This window comes from Myxine glutinosa, chromosome 4 (genome assembly GCF_964187855.1).
Source record: "Myxine glutinosa chromosome 4, kmMyxGlut1.1, whole genome shotgun sequence".
Taxonomy (NCBI): domain Eukaryota; kingdom Metazoa; phylum Chordata; class Myxini; order Myxiniformes; family Myxinidae; genus Myxine; species Myxine glutinosa.
In genome coordinates this window covers 168,583,122-168,604,775 of record NC_136264.1, presented here as the reverse complement: position 1 = coordinate 168,604,775, position 21,654 = coordinate 168,583,122, and positions in this window count along the sequence as shown.

The following is a 21,654-nucleotide window of genomic DNA, read 5'->3' as shown; positions in this document are numbered from 1 at the left end:
GGAAGCATGGCTTCCCAACTCTCTGCTAGCAGGATGCATAAATGTTTTATTTGTTAATTACAGCCCGGGAACAATGGCGGACAGGTCTTTGGTTTGATGCCCTGCTGAGATCTTGATATCCAATCTCCATCGGGAGGAAAGGCATCACAAAGCGTTGTGCAAGATATACGCATGCGCACGCACACACTCACAAATGCACTCACGCACACATATACACATAGAGATTGGCAGGATAGCCTCGGCCCTAAAGATAGGCACTATTACCGCTGAACTGTTTAGCCTGGGTAGGAATCCATGCCCAGTTATGCGCTGGGCATGGATTCGCTGGGCATGAATGAGAAACAAAACCTTCATGTTTTGCAGGCAGTGCGAGGCATCAATGTGGGTGCTGTCCCTCGGATAGTCGTTAAACTGCTTGTCCCGTGTACCAGCATTTGATGATGCACTTTAAAGATCCCATGGTGTCCTTCGCTATCTATGACTTTCAACCTGGCCAATTCCAAATTCCGCGCAGTCTGACTGCTGGAAAGGCAAAGGCAACCCACTCAGCATAACCTTTGCCAAGAAACCGCTTCGGCAGCACCGACTCTGTGTAAAGAGTATGGTCCACATCATCATCATCATCCTATATACACATACATGGATATTTGAAAGCCATGTGGCAGCAGTCTGAGACACGCAATTCAGCAATCCACTTCAATACCTGCTGACAGTTCCCATTAAACTGAGACACAAAGCACAAGCGGAGCTTCTCACCTGTATATTTTTTTTAGCACCATACCAGATGGAACAATCGCCATGTTGGGTATGGTGAGTTATCATAATTCCTGCTGGGAACTGTTAGCAGCCATATGCCATAGGCCCATAAGCCATCTTGTTTCTGTCCAAACAATTATTACCCCAGGTTTATTCAATCGAAATTCATTCACTAGAACGCCTGAAGATTGCAGATTGCAAGTATGTGTATGTGTTGTATTTTTTTGTGGTTCGAGAAGATTATTGTTTTCTTAAAGTTTTATTTATAAATCTGATCAACTGAGAAATATTTGGATAGGTGTTGTCATCAATGATGAAAAGGCCCTATCACCATCAGACATATTGACATGAATCAATTGTGACCCATTCCTAATTTTTCTAGCTTGTATTCTTAAGCCAACTTTATAATTCAAAATATCCTAAATCTGATATTGAAAAATGTTAACAACTCAAAATACCAAGGTAAACGTAGGGGTGCATACCTCCGCAATGTTCAACAGTTTATGTTTTCTATCCCACTGATAGACCGGATCTGGATTCGGACATAAAGCAAAATCGAGTACATATCTTGTTCTTGTCGCCTAACCAACTAATTATCCAAATTTTGTCAGAATCCGTCCATAACTTTTTCAAATATCAAGCTATATATAGTTTTTGGCCCTCAACTCAAGGTTTTTGGCCCCCCTATTCACTCAATGGTGAAGAATCACGAAAAAAAAATTCACATACAGATCGGGATCTTCAACAAAATCGAAATGATTCGCCCTTGTCACACACACACAACTTGCCCAACAAGTTTCGTTCCAATCCGTCCATAGCCTTTTGAGCTGTTCACAAACAGACAGACAGCGGTGAAAACATAACCTTCGGTGGCAGGGGTAACAAACAGACAGGGGTGAAAACGTAACCTTCGGTGGCAGAGGTAACAGACAGGGGTGAAAACACAACCTTCGGTGGCAGAGGTAACAGACAGGGGTGAAAACATAACCTTCGGTGGCATAGGTAACAAACAGGCAGGGGTGAAAATATAACCTTTGCTGGCAGAGGTAACAAAGAGGCAGGGGTCAAAATATAACCTTTGCTGGCAGAGGTAACAAACAGGCAGGGGTCAAAATATAACCTTTGCTGGCAGAGGTAACAAACAGGCAGGGGTGAAAATATAACCTTTGCTGGCAGAGGCAACAAACAGGCAGGGGTGAAAATATAACCTTTTATGGCAGAGGTAACAAACAGGCAGGGGTGAAAATATAACCTTTGCTGGCAGAGGTAACAAACAGGCAGGGGTGAAAATATAACCTTTGCTGGCAGAGGTAACAGACAGGGGTAAAAATGTAACAGACAGGGGTAAAAATATAACATCCATCCACATTCGGTGGCAGAGGTATTAAACATATGTTCACATTACCTATTACTGCAGATATATAAAAAATATGGGCAATACCCCTGGGCGCTACCCCTGGGCGCACAGCTGGTAGAATAAAGCATCACACCACACTGCCTAAAGGTATTTTAAACAGTATAACGGTACCTATTTTTTGTAAAACCTATTTCAGTGGTTGCTAGGAGACAGAGCAGCATGTAGAATTATACTAACGTAATTATAAGACTTTAAACAAAATATATCATAGGTGATGAAGGTTGTGGTCAAATTTCATCAAAATTGTTTGTGTGGTTTCAGAGTAGAGAACAAATACATATTTTGGGGGCAATCCCCTCCAGCCCCCACCCCCCAAACCCTCCACTGTAGACCTCGATTTTCTTTTTCATGCCGTGAACAAACTTTGGTACATCATGGGTGATGAAGGTTGTGGTCAAGTTTCATCTAAATACAGTCACGTGAAAAAGTAAGTACACCCTACGTAAAGTTTTGACTTTTTCAACATATTTCAACATACAGCTATTTGATCTGCATTTCAACAATATTGATAGATAACGGTGATATAATATAACAAATATCATGAAACATTCACATTTTGTAGTCCATTGTATAATTGAAATAAACATAAATGCAAATTTCGCATGTGGAAAAAGTAAGTACACCCCTACATTTATCATGACTTCAAATACCTAAAATTAGAATCAGGTGCACCAGCTCAGGTGCAAATGATTAGAACATCGTTAGAGAGGATCTTGGAGGAACCTGTCTTATTTAAACCCCAGACATTTCGTTTGGTTTGCTCTTTGTTGTTGAAGTGTTCGGCGTTACCATGCCTAGATCAAAAGAGCTCTCTGAGGCCTTCAGAAAGAAGGTTATAGATGCCTGCGTGTCTGGGAAGGGATTTAAAAAGATCCTCAAACAATTTGAAATCAATAATTCGACTGTCCGGAAGATCATCTACAAGTGGAGAAGATTCCAAACAACTGCCAACTTGTTCAGGCCAGGCCGCCCTAGCAAGTTCAGCCCAAGCAGACCGCAAGATGCTGAAATAAGTCTCTAAGAACCCCAGAATGTCATCACGGGACCTACAGGTAGCTCTTGCCACTGTTGATGTCAAAGTGCACCAGTCTACCATGAGAAAGAGGCTGCACAAATTTGATCTACATGGGAGGTGTGCCAGGAGGAAACCTTTTTTTTTTTTTTTTTTTTTTTTTTGTATACAAGATCGAGGCTCGTGAAAGAGCTTTGCTGTCCAGAAAGAACATCAGGGCAAGACTAAAGTTTGCCAATGAACACCTCGGCAAAGACCAGCACTTCTGGAACAATGCGCTCTGGACAGATGAGTCAAAGGTAGAGCTTTTTGGCCACTGTACCAGAAGACATGTTTGGCGAAAACCAGACAGCATTTGACCACAAGAACCTGATACCAACTGTAAAGCATGGTGGTGGAAATATTATGGTTTGGGGCAGCTTTGCTGCATCAGGGCCTGGGCAGCTCAACATCATATAGTCCACTATGAATTATTCATTGTACCAGAGAGTGCTTGAGGATAATGTGAGGCCATCTGTCAGAGAGTTGAAGCTCAACCAAAGGTGGACCTTGCAACATGACAATGACCCTAAACATACCAGTAAATCCACCAAGGAATGGCTGAAAAGAAATAAATGGAGGGTTCTGGAATGGCCAAGTCAAAGCCCGGATCTAAATCCCATCGAGTTGTTATGGGGGGATTTGAAACTAGCTGTGCATGCAAGAAACCCCTCAAACATCGCACAGCTGAAAGAATTCTGCATGGAGGAGTGGGAAAAAATTTCTCCCAGTCGATGTCAGAGACTGGTAGACAGTTATAAGAAACGCCTACTTGAGGTTGTTTCTGCCAAAGGCGGCAATACCACCTGTTGGAGCCAAGGGTGTACTTACTTTTTCCACATGCGAAATTTGCTTTTATGTTTATTTATATTATACAATGGACTACAAAATGTAAATGTTTCATGATATTTGTTATATTATATCACCTTTATCTATCAATATTGTTGAAATGAAGATGAAATAGCTGTACGTTGAAATATGTTGAAAAAGTCAAAACTTTGCATGGGGTGTACTTACTTTTTCACGTGACTTTAGTGTGCGTAGTTTCAGAGGAAAAAGCAAATTCCAATTTTTGGGGGGGTCTAAACTGGATCCACTTTGACCCCTTTTTTATGCTGTGAACAAACTTTAGTTGCAACATAACAAACATCATTTGTGCCAAGTTTGGTCAAAATACCATCGGCAGTTTCGGAGAAGAAGTTGCAAGTGTTTACAGACTGATGGACGGACGGACTGATGCCATCGCAGAAGCTTCCCAGAACTACGTCACAGGTGAGCTAAAATGAGAGATTTATTAAAAACATAAAAAGCAAAAGCAAAATATACAGAAACGGTATAAATGGATGAAAAGGAGGAACAAGTTCAAATTCATGTGGGGCCTACTTGGGTTTGGTGGTGGGGAGGACTATACTTACGATATTATTAGCACCCGTTGAGGACTTAGTCTTTTGGATTTGGTCTCGTCCTTGGTCCGTCCGTCCGTGCATCCGTACATCCACAACCATATCTTGGAGATGTATGGACCGATTCTGTTCATACATAGCACATAGACAATACATGACGATATACATATGCACACCATTTTGTTTCACGATGCGAATCAAAATGGCCGACTGGCAGCCAATTTAGTTTGTAATAAACCCAATGTTGAACGCATCCTCAACCATTTCTCAGGCATGCATTTAATGATGTTGTTCAAACATAGCACACAGATAAAGAATGGTACTTTAAATATGCACGTCATTTTATTTTCGAGATCAGATCCAAAATGGCCGACTGGTGGCCTTTTACTCCTTAGAACAAAATTACTAATACCAGGATGGTGTAAACAAACTTCCTTAACTTTAGGCTTAACAGTTGATAAAATCCCTCCTTGTATTCCTGGCTGAGCCTGATTAAATCGTGGAAGCAAAATTCCAAACCGTGCTCTTCTTCTGGGGAAAATTAGGTTTCAATCTTAATTCATCAGTTACGCACATTGATAGGAGATTAGTAAAACAAATCACAATGGTCAATGGGTATCAGTTCAGATGCATCCATTGTTTAACGATCCCACTGTGTTTACACCACAGAATCACAGCCTTGTCTGATTTGCTTATATCCATTTCTGTGACGTTCTGGTAAAATTCCCTGCTTAGGTGTAAGCTATATAAATATATCAGTGCCTAAAGTGCTGAAAACGAAGGCACATACAGTCACGTGAAAAAGTAAGTACACCCCATGTATAAAGTTTTGACTTTTTCAACATATTTCAACATACAGCTATTTGATCTTCATTTCAACAACATTGATAGATAAAGGTGATATAATATAACAAATATCATGAAACATTTACATTTTGTAGTCCATTGTATAATTTAAATAAACATAAATGCAAATTTCGCATGTGGAAAAAGTAAGTACACCCTTGGCTCCAATAGGTGGTATTGCCCCCTTTGGCAGAAACAACCTCAAGTAGGCGTTTCTTATAACTGTCTACCAGTCTCTGACACCGAATGGGAGAAATTTTTGCCCACTCCTCCATGCAGAATTCTTTCATCTGTGTGATGTTTGAGGGGTTTCTTGTATGCACAGCTCGTTTCAAATACCCCCACAACATCTCGATGGGAATTAGATCCAGGCTTTGACTTGGCCATTCCAGAACCCTCTATTTCTTTCTTTTCAGCCATTCCTTGGTGGATTTACTGGTATGTTTAGGGTCATTGTCATGTTCCAAGGTCCACCTTTGGTTGAGCTTCAACTTTCCGACAGATGGCCTCACATTATCCTCAAGCACCCTCTGGTACAATGAAGAATTCATAGTGGATTATATTATGGTGAGCTGCCCAGGCCCTGATGCAGCAAAGCCGCCCCAAACCATAATATTTCCACCACCATGCTTTACAGTTGGTATCAGGTTCTTGTGGTCAAATGCTGTCTTTAGTTTTCGCCAAACATGTCTACTGGTACTGTGGCCAAATAGCTCTACCTTTGACTCATCTGTCCAGAGCACATTGTTCCAGAAGTGCTGGTCTTTGCCTAGGTGCTCTTTGGCAAACTTTAATCTTGCCCTGATGTTCTTTCTGGACAGCAAAGGTTTCCTCCTGGCACACCTCCCATGTAGATCAAATTTGTGCAGCCTCTTTCTAATGGTAAACTCGTGCACTTTGACATCAACAGTAGCAAGAGCTACCTGTAGATCCCGTGATGACACTTTGGGGTTCTTAGAGACTTCTTTCAGCATCTTGCGGTCTGCTTTCAGGCTGAACTTGCTGGGGCGGCCTGGCCTGAACAAGTTGGCAGTTGTTTGGAATCTTCTCCACTTGTATATGATCTTCCGGACAGTCGAATGATTGATTTCAAATTGTTTGGAGATCTTTTTAAATCCCTTCCCAGACTCGTAGGCTTCTATAACCTTCTTTCTGAAGGCCTCAGAGAGCTCTTTTGATCTAGGCATGGTGACGCCGCACACTTGAACAACAAAGAGCAAACCAAACTAAATGTCTGAGGTTTAAATAAGACAGGTTCCTCCAAGATCCTCTCTAACGATGTTCTAATCATTTGCACCTGAGCTGGTGCACCTGATTCTAATTTTAGGTATTTGAAATAGTGATAAATGTAGGGGTGTACTTACTTTTTGCACATGTGAAATTTGCATTTATGTTTATTTAAATTATACAATGGACTGCAAAATGTAAATGTTTCATGATATTTATATTATATCACCTTTATCTATCAATATTGTTTGAAATGAAGATCAAATAGGTATGTTGAAATATGTTGAAAAAGTCAAAACTTTACATGGGGTGTACTTACTTTTTCACTTGACTGTAGGTCACAGACATGATGTGCAAATTTCCTCTTACAATCTCAATATTTCCTTGTGATTAATCAAAGAATATAAAGTACGCAAATATAAATTTACCGAAATTTACAAAATTCAAGACTTCTGAAATAATCTCAGTGAGGATTTAGGTTTTTGTCAGATGTCTTGGAGGAAAGGGGTATAGTGCTGTGCAAAGATCGAAAACTTTTCAATAAGGCCTTGAACTTTATCCTTTTACAAGGCAGGATGTGTGGAATCACTTTCCTCGCATCCCAGCAAGATTCAGATCTCTTCGGCTTTATGCTGCAGGATACCGACATTTGGCCTCTGCTGCCGCCTGCTGAAGCATAGATTTTCGTTGGTCATGACCTCTACTATTATTCTGACACCGCTTCCTTACAAACTCTGCTAGGTTTGTCACTTTTTGTAGTGCATGGGAGATCGAGAAAAACAAAAATGACCCCCGTTACCTTTGGGATAACCACGAAATACTCAATATAAAGCAGGCAAGTTGATGTGCAGGTCATGATCTTCTTTGAAGAATAAAAACCAAAACCACCGTTTAGAGGCCATTTTTCCCCGCAAAGCGGGGGTTGGCCTTTTTCGGGGACCGTGGTTGTTGTTGTTTTTTGGTCCCCTTTTTGAAGCAATGTTTTACGGCCGGATGCCCTTCCTGCCGCCAACCCTGTTTGTCGCCTTTTTACGACACACAGGGAATTACCAGTGAACTGGTACTCAAATTAGCCGACCTCGGAAGGATGACAGGCTGAGTCAACCCCCCTGGCGTTAATTCAGTGATCGACCGGGATTCGAACCCAGGATCGTTAAACAATAAAACAAAATGTGCATGCAATGGCACACTATCATTGTTTAACGTTCTTTCAAAATGAAAGTACACAAACTCGCACTTAAAATAGAGAAGCTGTTAACATTATGAAAAATATGCTAAAACTATGCCGATTCAAAAACTAAAAACGAGATTTAAAAAATTAAATAAATAAAGAGCGGATAACTCCGCAAGGTTGAACAGATTACCCCACTGGTTTCGTCCGAATCCGTCCATAACCTTTTGAGATATCCTGCTCACAAACTAACAAACAAACAAGAAATATGGTGTGCAGAGCACAATGCTTGCGAAATCCAAATAAACAATAGTTGCCATGGAAACAGCAAAATTTGGGAATTTTGAAAATTCGACCGATCAAGTGTTTTTTCATCATTGATTGTTATGCATAACAAATTTGGCTGGTAAATTTTCCAATTGCGGCCAAATAGGTCTTTTGCATGTTTTGGATGGCCTTGACCTTTACCTTTGACTAATTTTGACCAAGCTTTGCTTACATATACTATTCATACGTTATATATACAAATAAGCTGTGAAAGTTTCAATTTGATATCTTGAAAAGTAATTGCGGTATGGTAATAATGAATTCACAAAAAGTTCAATTTGATTATAATGGGAAGAAATTGATGTTATGAGACCGTTGCCATGTGAAAACGGCTAACTTAATCGTTCTGAACTCAAACCTTTTGACCTCAAACAATAGGCTTCAGTCGTGACTCAACATGCAAATCCTGTTGAAATTTAATGTCAATCGGATGAAAATTGATGTTTTTATGCGATTTTGACCTTTGTCCTTTTCAGCTTTTGACCTCAAAAACAATATCCTTCTAGGTTCTGATTGGTAAACCAATTTAGTAACCCAACATGCAAATTCTGATAATCCTAGCAGAGTACCCAGCCACTGGGTGGGTTGACTTGCTGGAAAAAATAGAATCTGTGTATTGCAAGCAGATTCTATAGATGGTTGTATGGTGAGCGTCCAGAGGGGTCTAACGGGTCCACAGGTCTAAATGCTCTAACGTGTCTAAGGGGTGTAAAGAATGTGAAGGCCTAAAGGGTCTAAGTGCTTTAAATGGTGTATGTGTGTATATATATTGTAACGAATGTGGAAACGTTACAATGTGAACGTTACAAAAGTATGGTAACACCCTGTTAATGTAAATAATGGTCGCAGCCGTCCTCCTAGTTAATTCCATGAAACTTACACGCAGGTCACGATATATCTTTTAAATAGTGTATTTCCTTATTCCATGTAGGCTAAATATGTGTTTCCCACTAGATTGACTTTGCATTGTATCAAACAAAATAAGCGTAGGCCCTTCCAATTTCCCCAAACATCTCCGCTCTCCAAAGTTCCTTTCAAAAGGGGAGTTGTTTTCAATCCCGCAGGCCGCCATTGCCCATGTGCTAATCTCGGAGAAGAAAGGCGTGTCTCCACCTCGTCATAAGAGGGGAGGAGTGAGCCAGCCCTAACAGCCAATCAGCACCGCGGTGAGCGACCCGTTAGGCGTGCCCTCGGAGCCGGCGGCTTAATTCCGCCCGAGGTGATAAAAGCGACTGTAAGGGACTGCTTTACCAGATGACCTGGGAGATGAGCAAAGAGGCGGCACCAAGAGGAGCGGTGAGATGCGAAACGCTCCAAGCCAAAGAGGAGAGGTACTCGGCAAGGAAACCAGCTTTGGAGAGACGCGCTGAAAGGAGGGAGACGGCTCCACCACAAGAAGAGGAGCAGGTGTGCCGAACCAGCGCGTGACGTCTACCGCAGCGGATACGCGACGGAGGGTTTTCCCGCCAAAACCGCGAGGAATTGAGAGCTGCTGCCTCCGACTTTGCCTCCCTCTCAAGCAATCCACCTCAAGCCCTACCTGCCTGCAATATCCCCTGTGTAAGTGTGAACGTCCTGTCCTGCTCGTTGTCTTGGGGTTAAGTAAAAATGAATAGTGTAAGTTAACGATTCGCTGTGTTACTGCTTCTTCCATCCATTGCTTGTGTGTGTATAATAAATCTGTTCTTCCTCCGTATTCTTCTTCTTCTTCTTTTTCATTCTCTTTCGGTCGCTTTAGAGGTTTCCCGATTGAATATCTGTGGGGCGATCTGGTCAACGTCGGGTGGAATCGGGTTCTAATCGGGGAGTAACTGTTCGGACGCGGTTAAATACACCACCGCTCGGTCAATATAACATCTAAAACCGCGTCTGTAACAATATATTGATATGGTTTTGAGATTGTATATATGACATCATTAAAGGTTTGCCCCCCATAGTTAGTCCACACACAACACGTAGGCCCACTTAGAATATTAGTTATGTCATAGTATGTGTAAGAGTAGACCATTTCCCTAGTAATATATGCGTTGTGTAAAGAAATGAGCTTAGGTCCTTTCATCTTTGCGCCACCCCCCCCAATTACATCAGTGGGCATAATCGATCCCACGCCCCATTTGGCATCCCTCAAGTTTGTTACGCTTTGGCTACCCGCAATTTGTTAGGCTTTGGCTGCCAGCAGCGTTCGCTGCCCTTTGTTGGCTCAAAACTAGCCAAGGGACACGAGGTAGGCCTGAAAAGAGGGAGGAGCGTGAGGTCGGGGTGTGGCAGAGTCAAGGAGCATGTCAGAGGCGATGACGGTAAGGGCTCCCAGCCAACCAGGGCATGGCGTGATAGGGCGTGGTGAAGAATGTGGTGAGTTCCAGAGGGTTCAAAGGGCGTGGCAATAAAACCCTTTGCGCGAGGCCCCCACCTCAGTTATGAGAAGGGAGAGGCAGGCGCTCGAGTCGAGGACTCATGAGAACTTGTGAGAGAGGACTTGTTGGAGAGCACTGGTGAGGATTGGTTGTTGGAGAACGCACGAGGACGCGCGTGCACACGACAGTATGGAGGACTTGGAAGCCATTGTGACCGTATATTGAACTATTACATATGCAGCCACATGAGTGATTAACCGCCAAAGCCAGCCCTACCATTCGCCCCGTAATTATCCCGTGCGGGCCAACGACACGCGGAGAGCTCCTGGCCGCTGCATTCATCTTCTTCACCGTGCGAGTTTGGGGAGAGCTGCCTGGACGCCATCCCTGGCGTGCTGATTTTCGTCTGCAAACCCAGTGTGAGTGTGTCTGAGTGTGAACAGGCCCGTTTGGCCAGGGGATAAGTATAAGACTGCTTAAGGACTGCACTGTGTCTTCTTCTGCTGAACCATTGTACATTGTTAAATAAATTCTGTTCTTCCTTTCTTCCAAATTCGACTGTTTATGTGATTTCCATCATAGAGTAAGCGTGGCATGATTAAGACCGCTTGGATCGGGTTTTGTCATTGATAACGGCTCGGGACACGGGTTCGCTACCGCTCGGCATATCCACCAACACCGGTGATTCGGGTGGGGCTTGTTTCCTCGTTTCTGGGCGGCGCGAGTACTTAGGTATTAGTGATTAGTCCTACGACCCTACTTCGCGCTGTCCGGGAAGGACGTCATAGGTTCCGGGTCCCGTCGGCTAGTCAAAGACAAGGAGACTAATCCCCCCTTGGTAAGGGGAAAAGGCCGGCGTTGAGATCCGTAACAATTTGTAGTCAGGAGTGCGGATTTGGAACCTGAGACTAAATTTTTTAAACCAAATTTTGGACACCAATTGTGCATATTGGCCGCAACAATTGGTGTCGGGGAGTGGGATTGGACCCGAGGTGTGCCTAACGCACTCAAAATTACGAGCGGCCGAAATTTAGTATAACATCCAAATTTAATTCGTGCCATGGATAACCAAGATGGTCGGATGCCGGTGGGGGTAAAGGAGATAGATGAGGGAGAAGAGGTAATAACCCAGGACCCCCAGGAAGATTTGGGAGAAATAGAGGAGGAAGCAGTAGAGGTAGCAGGGGAAGAAAATGGCGACACCTCGCACGTGGCGGCGAGGGCCGAGCGCGCGGTGCCAGCGGGTTCGGACCTGTACGCACTCATGATTCAACTCATGGCATCCATCAAAAGGGAGGGGGACCAATCAAGGGCAGAAATGAAAGAAATGAAGAGCGAATTGATAGAAACCATTGGGGCTCAAACAAATGAACTTCGGGGGATAAATAATGACATGGATAAAATAAATGGGAGAATGGACACCTGAGGGGAGTTAATAAAGAAAATGGGGGAGGACATTGAGCGCAGGTCGAGCGAGGAAGTCGCATTGGTACGCGACAAGGTAACGCGATTTGAGAAATGCGGGAAGAGCGAGTTTGAGCAGAGCACAGCCAAGTTGACCGGGGTAGAAATCGCGACACGGGGTATGGAAAAGCTGACAGCCACCGAATTAGAAGAGAAAATTTTATTAGTACCGGCGGTCGTCGAGGAAAAAGAAAATGAAAAAATTATAATTGAAATTGGGGTTGAAGAGACGGCAGAGATAGGAATTAAATGGGAGAAAAAGATGGAATACGTGCAAAGTCCGTGTTCGCATCGTGAGGTCGTGCTGCCTAACCCAAATGAAAGTTTGCAGGTGGGGTTGGCGGAGAAGAGAATCCCGAAGGTGAGTAGGAGCGTGTATGGCGCGAAAATATTTTTCACGCGCTTAGGATCGCGACGTCACCCGGGCGCTCGTGGAAGGTCCGTGGTGCGCTGTGTGAAGGTGAATGGTGCGCGTGTGCGAACGGTGCCGGAGCGTGAGTGTAAGACGGAGTGTATGTGGGAAGAGTGTGTTGAAGAAGAGTGTGGAACAGAGGGTGACACAGAGTGTGCGATGGCCGAAGAGAGTGTGCAGGAGTGCACACCAGAGCGCGTGATTGGGTGTGTGCAGGAGTGCACACCCGTGGTTGTTACGGAGTACGTAACGGGAGAGTGTACGCGAGGGTGTGCGATGGCCAAGTGTGTTACAGAGTGTGTAACAGAGGAGTGTGTGATAATGGAGTGTGCAAACGGCATGAGTGCGCCTGGGTGGTGTGCACGAGAGCGTGCGGTGATGGAATGCAGGGGGTGTATGGGAGGCGCTGGAGCGCCTCGATGTGCGAGTATGGAAAGGGTCGTGTGGTTTGAGAATGCGGCTCAAGCATCGACCCAGACCGGGGGGTTAGCGGTTAGGCCGACTTATAGCCGACGCGAGCTCTCGGGGCGTGGTGCGCTTTGTGTGCTGCGGGGACCGGCGGGGATCGTTGCCATGGTGGCGTGCATGATTCGTGCTGGGCCCCACCCTGTATGGTCGGTGCTGCGTCGTAGCGGCGATCGGCATGGTTCGAGGGGAGGAAGGAGAGGTCGGACCTTCGCCCCCTGGTGGGCGCGGTGCTCCGACCGGGGGTGGTTGGGCCACCGTGCCGGAGACCGAAAGGCCCCGCACAGAGATGGCGCCTGGAACCTTGGCCCAAGCATGCCTCCTCCTCTGAATCGAAATGCCGGACGGACCCAACCTACAGGAGACTAACCAGCCGCATGCATTGCTCGGCTTTTCGAAGCCGAGCTGTAATGACGATGTATTTCTGCACAGAAAGAGGCTCGAGTGGAGTGGACGATTAGCCATAGTGTTGGCGAATGGTAGCTTTACCATTCTTTTTTTGTTGGGGCCCATGACCTTTAGATTATGGGGTGGCAGTATAAACTAGCCGTTGGCGGGCAAGGATATTGTTAGGGATTTAGAGATGACAATAGGAGACCAATATTTAAGTAGTGACTTTTGTACAGGTAGAGGGGACGTAGAGAGATTAGGTTGGATGATAATGACGAGGGAAGTGCTTCGTGTAAGGGAAGACGGTAAAGCACGAGTTTTAGAAGGAAGTTGTTAGGGTTAGGGTTAGGGTTAGGGATAGGGTTAGTACGTACAGAAGTTTAACACAGTACTGTCTGTGAATTGAGTTCGATATCAGTTTACATCACTTTCAAGGATCAATTTATTTGCTTCGAAATGTCAAATGTGGTTTTTGTTTCTTTTAAAGGTCACATTAACACAATCTAGAATAATTTCAACACAATTCCAATGAACTTTTGGTTCTAAGTCATCTTGAAAAGTAAGTTCACCCCCACAAAAAAATATTCCATATTAAATGCCAAGTCTGTATATATACCCCCACAAAAAAATATTCCATATTAAATGCCAAGTCTGTATATATATATATATGGGTCTTCTGGGGTTTAAAGATCTAAGAGATATAAAGGGGTATGAGGATCAGAAAGGTATTTTCCAATAGTAGTTTGGGTCTAAATGGTGGGTGTAAGGAGTCTAAAGGTGTCTAAAGTGGGTCCAATTGGTATAAATATCGAAAAGGTCTAAGCACCAAGGGGTCTAAGTGGTCTAAAAGTTGTAAAAAAATCTTCAGGAGTCTAAAGGGGGTCTTAAAAGGGGCTTATAAGTGTCTGTCAGGTCCAAAGGGTCAAAACGATATCATAGGCCATAGGGCATGCAATGCATCGGGTATATATGCGCTTAATTTTCAATTTTCGTGCAACAACGATGGGGGCAATGTAAAACTTTAATGGGTTTGTAGGAAATGTGTCACTGATTAAGAATATCCATGTCCCCACGCACAAGGGGTGCTCAGAAATTTATAACGAGCAGTTGATGAAAATGCATATTAACAAATGGTACATGAAGTGTATGATGGCTTCCTGGCTTTTTAATCAGATTGTTCAGTGAACATGTTATTATCTGTTGGGCTTCATAAATTAATAACGTGCATTTATAATAATAATAATAATAATAATACTAAGAGTATTAATGATAAGAATATATTATTGTTATTATTATTATTATTATTATTATTATTAACATTTATGCGCTCAATCTCGTTTGAGCCATAAGCACCCACACAAACTGAAACATAAACCACAAACTAAACCACACACAACACCGACACCGAGAGAAAAAGAGGCAGGGAAATTGGGAAAAGTCCTGACTGGAACCGATTCCTTTCTGGAAACACACATGGAAGGCTCTTGTATGCACCTGCTTCGCTGATCCCCAGTTAACAGATTTGCAAAAGTTCCTGTCATCTATGTCCGCCCCCTCCAATAATGGCTTTAAGTTTAATATCAAATCATTGACATTTATAATTCCCTGAATAACCATGATTCCAAAATTACAGTAAAATTGTACGACCACAGCAAGTTGAACATGATACAGTCACTAACTTAGTCTTCCACCAAATCATCATCATCATCATCATTCACATGTCCTTGTCCAATCTAACGTTACATAAGTTAATTTTAAAGTCATTCTCAATGCATGGTGCATGAGTTTACACATACCTTGTCCTTGAGAAGTAGATTTCTTTGCAAATGACTTCTCTTTTCTTCTGATTTTACTGATGTCACAGAAGCGCTTGTAGCAATTGTAGTGGTAGCCGATGTTACTCGACGGCGAGGGCTGAGCCGCAATGCATGTAGCAGTATCGTGAAAATCAATACCAAGCGTTGTTGCAATCTCGGTAACTATATCACTGTCTTTGCAGTCCTAATTCACCCATTTGCTAGCGACATCGACAAATCGTTTCCACGATTCATTATTGAACACGATGAGTTACTTTTTGTTGTAGAATCTACGTGCATAACGCAAAATTTTGAAGAAAATGTACGATCCGCCATAGAACTGCATTCCGTGGGCGCCGCCATCTTTGGTTCGCAGTGCAATGGCAGGCGACCGTGATTGGATTATTCTGGGAAACTACGTCATCAATTTCACTGAGCGTCAAAGACGGTAACGCTGATTGGCCTATTTCATCACGTGCATCGACTGGTCAGCAAAATTTAACGTGACATTATTTACCGAAATTATTCGATTTTTACGCTTTTATGAGCAATGTTGAGGATTGACACACATTTTCTGAATGCTTATAATATTTTTGGAATTATTGATCAATAATAAAGTTGCCCCCAGTAATGTTGCACGAAACAGAGAGTTAGATACGGACGTATTGTGGTCTAAAAGGTTCTAAAGGTCTAAGTGCTCTAAAGGGTCAAAGAGGATCTAAAGGGTTTTAAAAGGTCCAATGGATCTAAAACGGGCTAAAGGGGTCTAAAGAGGGTCCAATGAGTAAAATGGAGTCGAAGTGGTCAAAATGATGTAAAGGTCTTCAGGAGTCTATTAGAGCCTAAAGGGTCTAAACGTGTCTAAAAGCGTCGAAAATGATCTATAGGGGTGTAAAAGTCTTCTAAAGGGTATGTTCCAATAGTAGTTACAGATCTAAAGGGTCTGAAGGGGTCTATAGGGGTTAAGGCGTCTAAAGAGGATCTAGTGTGTCTGAAGGTCTAAAAGGTCTAAGGGTCAAGAGGTATGAAGTGTGTAAAGGTCGCCAGGATTCTAAGGGTCTAAAATATCTAAAAGGGTCTAAAACTTCTAAAGGGATCTAAAGTATCTGAAAGGTTTTAAAGTTCTCAAGGCTCAAAGTGTCTAAGCAGTCTAAACTCGAAATGGTCAAGAAGCGATATTCGATAAAATTATCACAAATGTTCACACGTTCTACAAGGGAGATCCTACCACCCATTGGAAGGAGTGGACAAACACAGTCGTATGGAGACCAACACAAGTGTCCCAGCCAAACTCCATATGGTAACTCGCCAAGTCAGACCAATCAAGGACTCAGCACTGTGATACTTTGGCCAATGGATAACTCACTATAATTGGTCTGAACTAATGGAGAAAGTTAACGGACAAGCAAAGTGTGACATCTTCAATGAAACATTGAACTCAGCGTTGGAAACACATTTTCCCTCCAAGCTAGTCAAATGCCACATTAAAGCTAAGCCATGGATGTCTGCATGCATTAAGGTTCCCATTATGAAGCGACAAAGGCTTTTAAAAAGATGACTCAAAATTGGAGAGATGTAAGAAACAAAATATCGAGAATGATTGGCAAAGCCAAGAGGGATTTCTATCATGGAAGAGTGCAGAAGTTTAAAAGGAGCAATCCAGCGAAATGGTGCCATCAAATTAGGGTGATGACTAACAGGGGAAACACACAACCCCCCATTAAATTCTCCTCCTTCCAGTGACCGGAGGATATGCTAGGGATATCAACAGCATCAACAATTATTTATTACTGGAATCACACATGGTGGTACACCTCTACGTGTGGATGTCCTACCGGCGTACGTACCTTCCTGCACCCAAGCCTTGCCCACACATAGCGAAATATGAAGTGGACAAAGTCCTGCAGCATATGAATCAGAACAAAGCTTCAGGACCGGATAGGATTCCTGCTCGAATAATTTGGGAATCTGCATGTGAACTTGTTGTGAACTTATGACCAAAACAGGTCCAACTGGAACGCCACTCAGTAGAGCACATACTCCCGCCGTGGGTTTAGTTGGAATAATACGTTTTGTTTAACATCCCCTCTCCCCAAAACAATAAATGAAAAAGAAAGTAAGCCCTAACTGTCAGAGAATATATTTTGATATATCTCGGAATTAGAGGAGAAAAACTGATTGAAAGTTGGAAACTGATTGGATCTCGCGAGATCACGGCGAGATCACGTCTTTTCGAAGCTGCTCCATGCGCTCACGCTCTCGAAGCTAAGTGATCTAGCACAATCGTGTTTTTGTCGAGACTGTATCTATCTTTCGGTGTGTGTACCTATAGCGTATGTTTTGGAAAATTTTCGGTGCTAATTTTTCGTACATGTATACACAATCGTCGGTTAATGGTATCGAGTATTCTGCGGCCTAGTACTCGTAGGCTTAGACTACCGTACCGTCTCCGACCTTGTGGTTTCGTTTTTCTCTCAGTGATTCGTCGAATGCGCTGAAATTAGTTTTCGTTCTCTGTTTCGTCCCAGTCGTTCACCCCGTACCTCCTTGTTTAATATCTGTACTCACAAAAAAAAAAAAAAAACCCCAAAAAAATATTTCCTTCCCAGGTCTTATTCGTTTATTTGTTGTTCTTTTTGTTCGTTCGTTCTTCGTTCGCGATCACGCGGTTAGAAATGTATAATCTCTCCCCTGAACAACTATTTTCTCTCATATATTATAACACCCTTTTCTTCTTTTCCTACAAAAGGATGCTTTCGTCTTGCTCACCAAATCTATTCATTCCAAAAAATATATATAATACCATCTCTTACAGTTCCTCCTTTCTACATTCCCTAAACTATCCAGAACTCCACCCCTCCTCCAGTGTCCTCAAACGTATTTTTGACTCGAAGGTCTCAAACTCATTTTGCAAAAAATGTTCGTTTCCCATGAATTGTACACTCTTCAAAATCCAATCTCACCCCTCCCCTCCAAATCCTCCCCATCACCCATCCCTTTCAAATCTCCCCCCTTGCCCCTTCCCTCCCCTCCCTCCTAAACTCCCCCCACACCCCTCCCCTCCGAGACTCTCCCTCGCTCCTCCCCTCCTAGACTCCCCTCTCACCCCTCCTCCTCAAAGCATCCTCCCTGCTTCTTCCCCCTTCCAACTTTCACCTTCATCTCCCCAAACCTTCTGCCTCGCTCTTCCCCCTCCTCAAATAACACCTCACTGTGCCTAACACCCAATCTCCATCAAACCTTTTGTCCGCCCCATTCTTCCCTTTCTCCAAGCTATTCTGAAATCTCTGAAATCTCTGACACACCTTCAACAGCTCTCCCTACCTCTTCCTCCTCTTCCACATCTTACCCTACCCCTACCCCCCCCCCCCCCCCTGTTCTGGACCCGATGCTCCCCCTTCCTCTTCATTAACGGTATGGACCTCAAACATCCGGGGCCTTCGCTCAAACTTGACTGACCTCTCCATACAGGTTGCTTCTGACAAACCAGATGTGATCTGCTTAACAGAAACTTTCCTCCTTCATGATGTCTCTGATGCCTTGGTATCTCTCCCAGGTTACTCCCTCCTCCGGTATGATAGACCTGAGCCTCGTCCTGGAGGTGGGGTTGCTATCTTTATAAAAAACTCTCTTCCTCACTCGCCCTCCACTGCCCTCTCTCCACCTCACCCCCAGGAATACCTTTGGCTACGGCTTCCCCTTCGCTCCCACCTTTTGTTCATATGTGTGTTGTACCGTCCACCAAACAGCGATGACTCCATCTACATCTCACTGTCTGATAATATGGACCAACTTCTATCTACCCATCCCAACTCTCTCTTCCTCATATGTGGTGATTTCAATTGTCACCATGCCAGTTGGCTGGGTGTGGGTACCTCTCTCACCAGCCATGGCTCTTCAGCAAAGGACTTCTGCGACTCACTGGGACTGACACAATCTGTCAATTTCCCGACCCGGATCTCAGTCAACGGAGCATCTTCTCTTCTGGATTTGGTTATGACAAACTTCCCTGAAAATGTCTGCTGCTCTTCTTCTGCTCCAATCGGCTCATCTCATCATGTGCTTGTCAAAGTGGACATCTCTCTGACCATTCTCAGAGAGCCTCCTCAGCGTCGATGAGTCTGGCATTTCACTCAGGCCAACTGGCACGGTCTTCAAGCAGCCATCAATCATCTGGACTGGTCTCCCATCTCTACCGCCTCTGACATCAACTCATCCTGGGAATTCTTTCAAAGTAAATTGCTCTCTCTCATGTACAGATTTAAACCATCTCGTCTTCAGTTGTCATACCCTTCCTCCCGTCCATGGTACACGGAATCTTGTGGTGAGGCTGTTGCCCTGAAACAACTTGCTTTCGTCTCCTGGAAAGCAAATCCAACGGAAGGAAATCTCATTTCCTTTCACAAAGCCCGAAACAAGTGTGTGTCCACCCTCAGGAGAGCCAGGAAACAATATCTCACCATTCTCAAGCCCGAACTCTCTTATCTGTCTCCCTCTTCCAAATCCTGGTGGCGTCTGGTCAAATCTGTTTCTGGTGTTTGTTCCCCCTCCATCCCCTCCCTCACCTCAAATGGCTTAACGGCTGACTCCGCACATGAAAAAGCTGAATGCCTCAACTCTGTTTTTGCCTCTGAATCTTGTGTCCCAAACCCATCCCTCTCTGTACCCACCGTACCCAGTCGTACCCAGCTGCTCCTGGACTCTGTGTCCTTTCCTACTGACAAGGTGGAAAAGTTTCTGTCAACCCTCGACTCTGATTCTGCAACTGGTCCTGACGGCATCAGCCCACGGGTCCTAAAATCATGTTCTTCTGCTCTTTCACTCCCTCTTTCTGTTCTCTTCACCCTCTCTTTTGCTCAAGGTCATCTGCCATCTGCTTGGAAATCAGCCAACATCACCGGTTTGCACAAAAAAGGTGCAAAAACAGATCCCAGCAACTACAGACCAATCAGCCTTCTCCCAATTATCAGCAAAGTCATGGAATCCATCATTGCTTCAGATATTAAATCTTTCCTCTTCTCCAATGGCTTGATCTCTGATCATCAATTTGGTTTCAGACCTGGTCACTCTACTCTGGAGATGCTGCTTCTGCTTTCTCAACAATGGATGGAGGTCCTCAACGCCAAACAGGAAATTAGAGCTGTCTCCCTTGACATTTCACGTGCCTTCGATACGGTCTGGCACCCTGCTCTGCTCACCAAACTCTCCTCCTTTGGTATCCATGGAAATCTCCACGCATGGCTGGTGGACTTCCTCTCTGGTCGTAGTCAACGTGTGACCCTGAATGGGTTTCTCTCATCTCCTCTTCCTGTTCAGGCTGGAGTTCCCCAAGGTAGTGTTCTGGGCCCTGTGCTTTTTCTGGTCTTCATCAATGATCTCTCTGACTCTCTTGAAAATCCTCTCTATCTCTTTGCTGACGACTCTACTCTCTGTCGATCCATTCCTCATCCCTCAGATCGGCAGTCTGCAGCCTCCTCACTCTCTGCAGACCTGGACAAAATCACAGACTGGTCAAACAAGTGGAACATGTCTTTCAATCCTGACAAATCTCACACTCTTACAATGTCTCTCCGAAAGGATCGACTGGACAACCCTCCCATCTACTTTCTCAACAATCCTCTCCAAGAAGTTCTGTCGCTCAAGCTTTTGGGTCTCACTATCTGCCATGATCTTTCTTGGGAAAACCACATTTCCAAGCTGGCCTCCAAAGCCAGTCGCCGACTGGGCATCCTCCGTCGTGTGAAGTCCTTCCTTGGCACACCGGAGCTCCTCACCACATACAAGGCTTTCATCCGCAGCTCAATGGAATACTGTTCCCCCCTCTGGGCTGGTGCTCCTGCCTCACACCTTTCTCGGCTTCACGCTGTTGAGGCCAAAGCTTTCAGAATCATTGGAATCTCCTGCGATGTAGTCAACACCGAGGGCCTTTCACTCACTCACCGCAGGCAGGTTGGTGGTCTTTCTGTCTTCTACCGACTCCTCTCCGGCCTTGCTCCCCCAGCTCTCTCTGTGCTCTGTCCCCCCAATATTCCTTCAGGTCGCACAAGATCTGCCTGCAACCCTCTTATGGTTAAACTGCCAAAGTCTAGGCTCTCTGCTCACCTTCACTCTTTCATTCCCCTTTTCTCCCGCCTCTGGAACAAACTCCCCCACTCCCTTCAATCCCACTCCTCCCTCCAGGTCTTTAAAACAGCTGTTCACCACCATCTCTTATCTTCCCCCATCGAAAACCTTGATCTTTTCTACCCCCGGTAATTCACCCCAGAGTCCTTGCAGTGTTCATATGTTTTATTCCTCTCCCACCTCCCCCCAAGTCCTCCCGATGTCCCTGCTCTCAAATGTTGTGTTTGTGTCCTTCCCCCTCTTCCCCCTCTCTTTTGTGCCCTTCCCCCTCTCTCCCCATCTTGTCTGCCGCTCCCCTTGTTTTTTGTGTTTTGTGTGTCGGTTTGTCTTTTTGTGTGATTAATGTTAGCTCTTTCACGAGCCTCGATCTTGTATACAAAAAAACAAACAAAAAAAAAAAAACATCATTTAAGAATAAGATTAAAAGCTTTAATGCAGTAAAACGGAAAAAA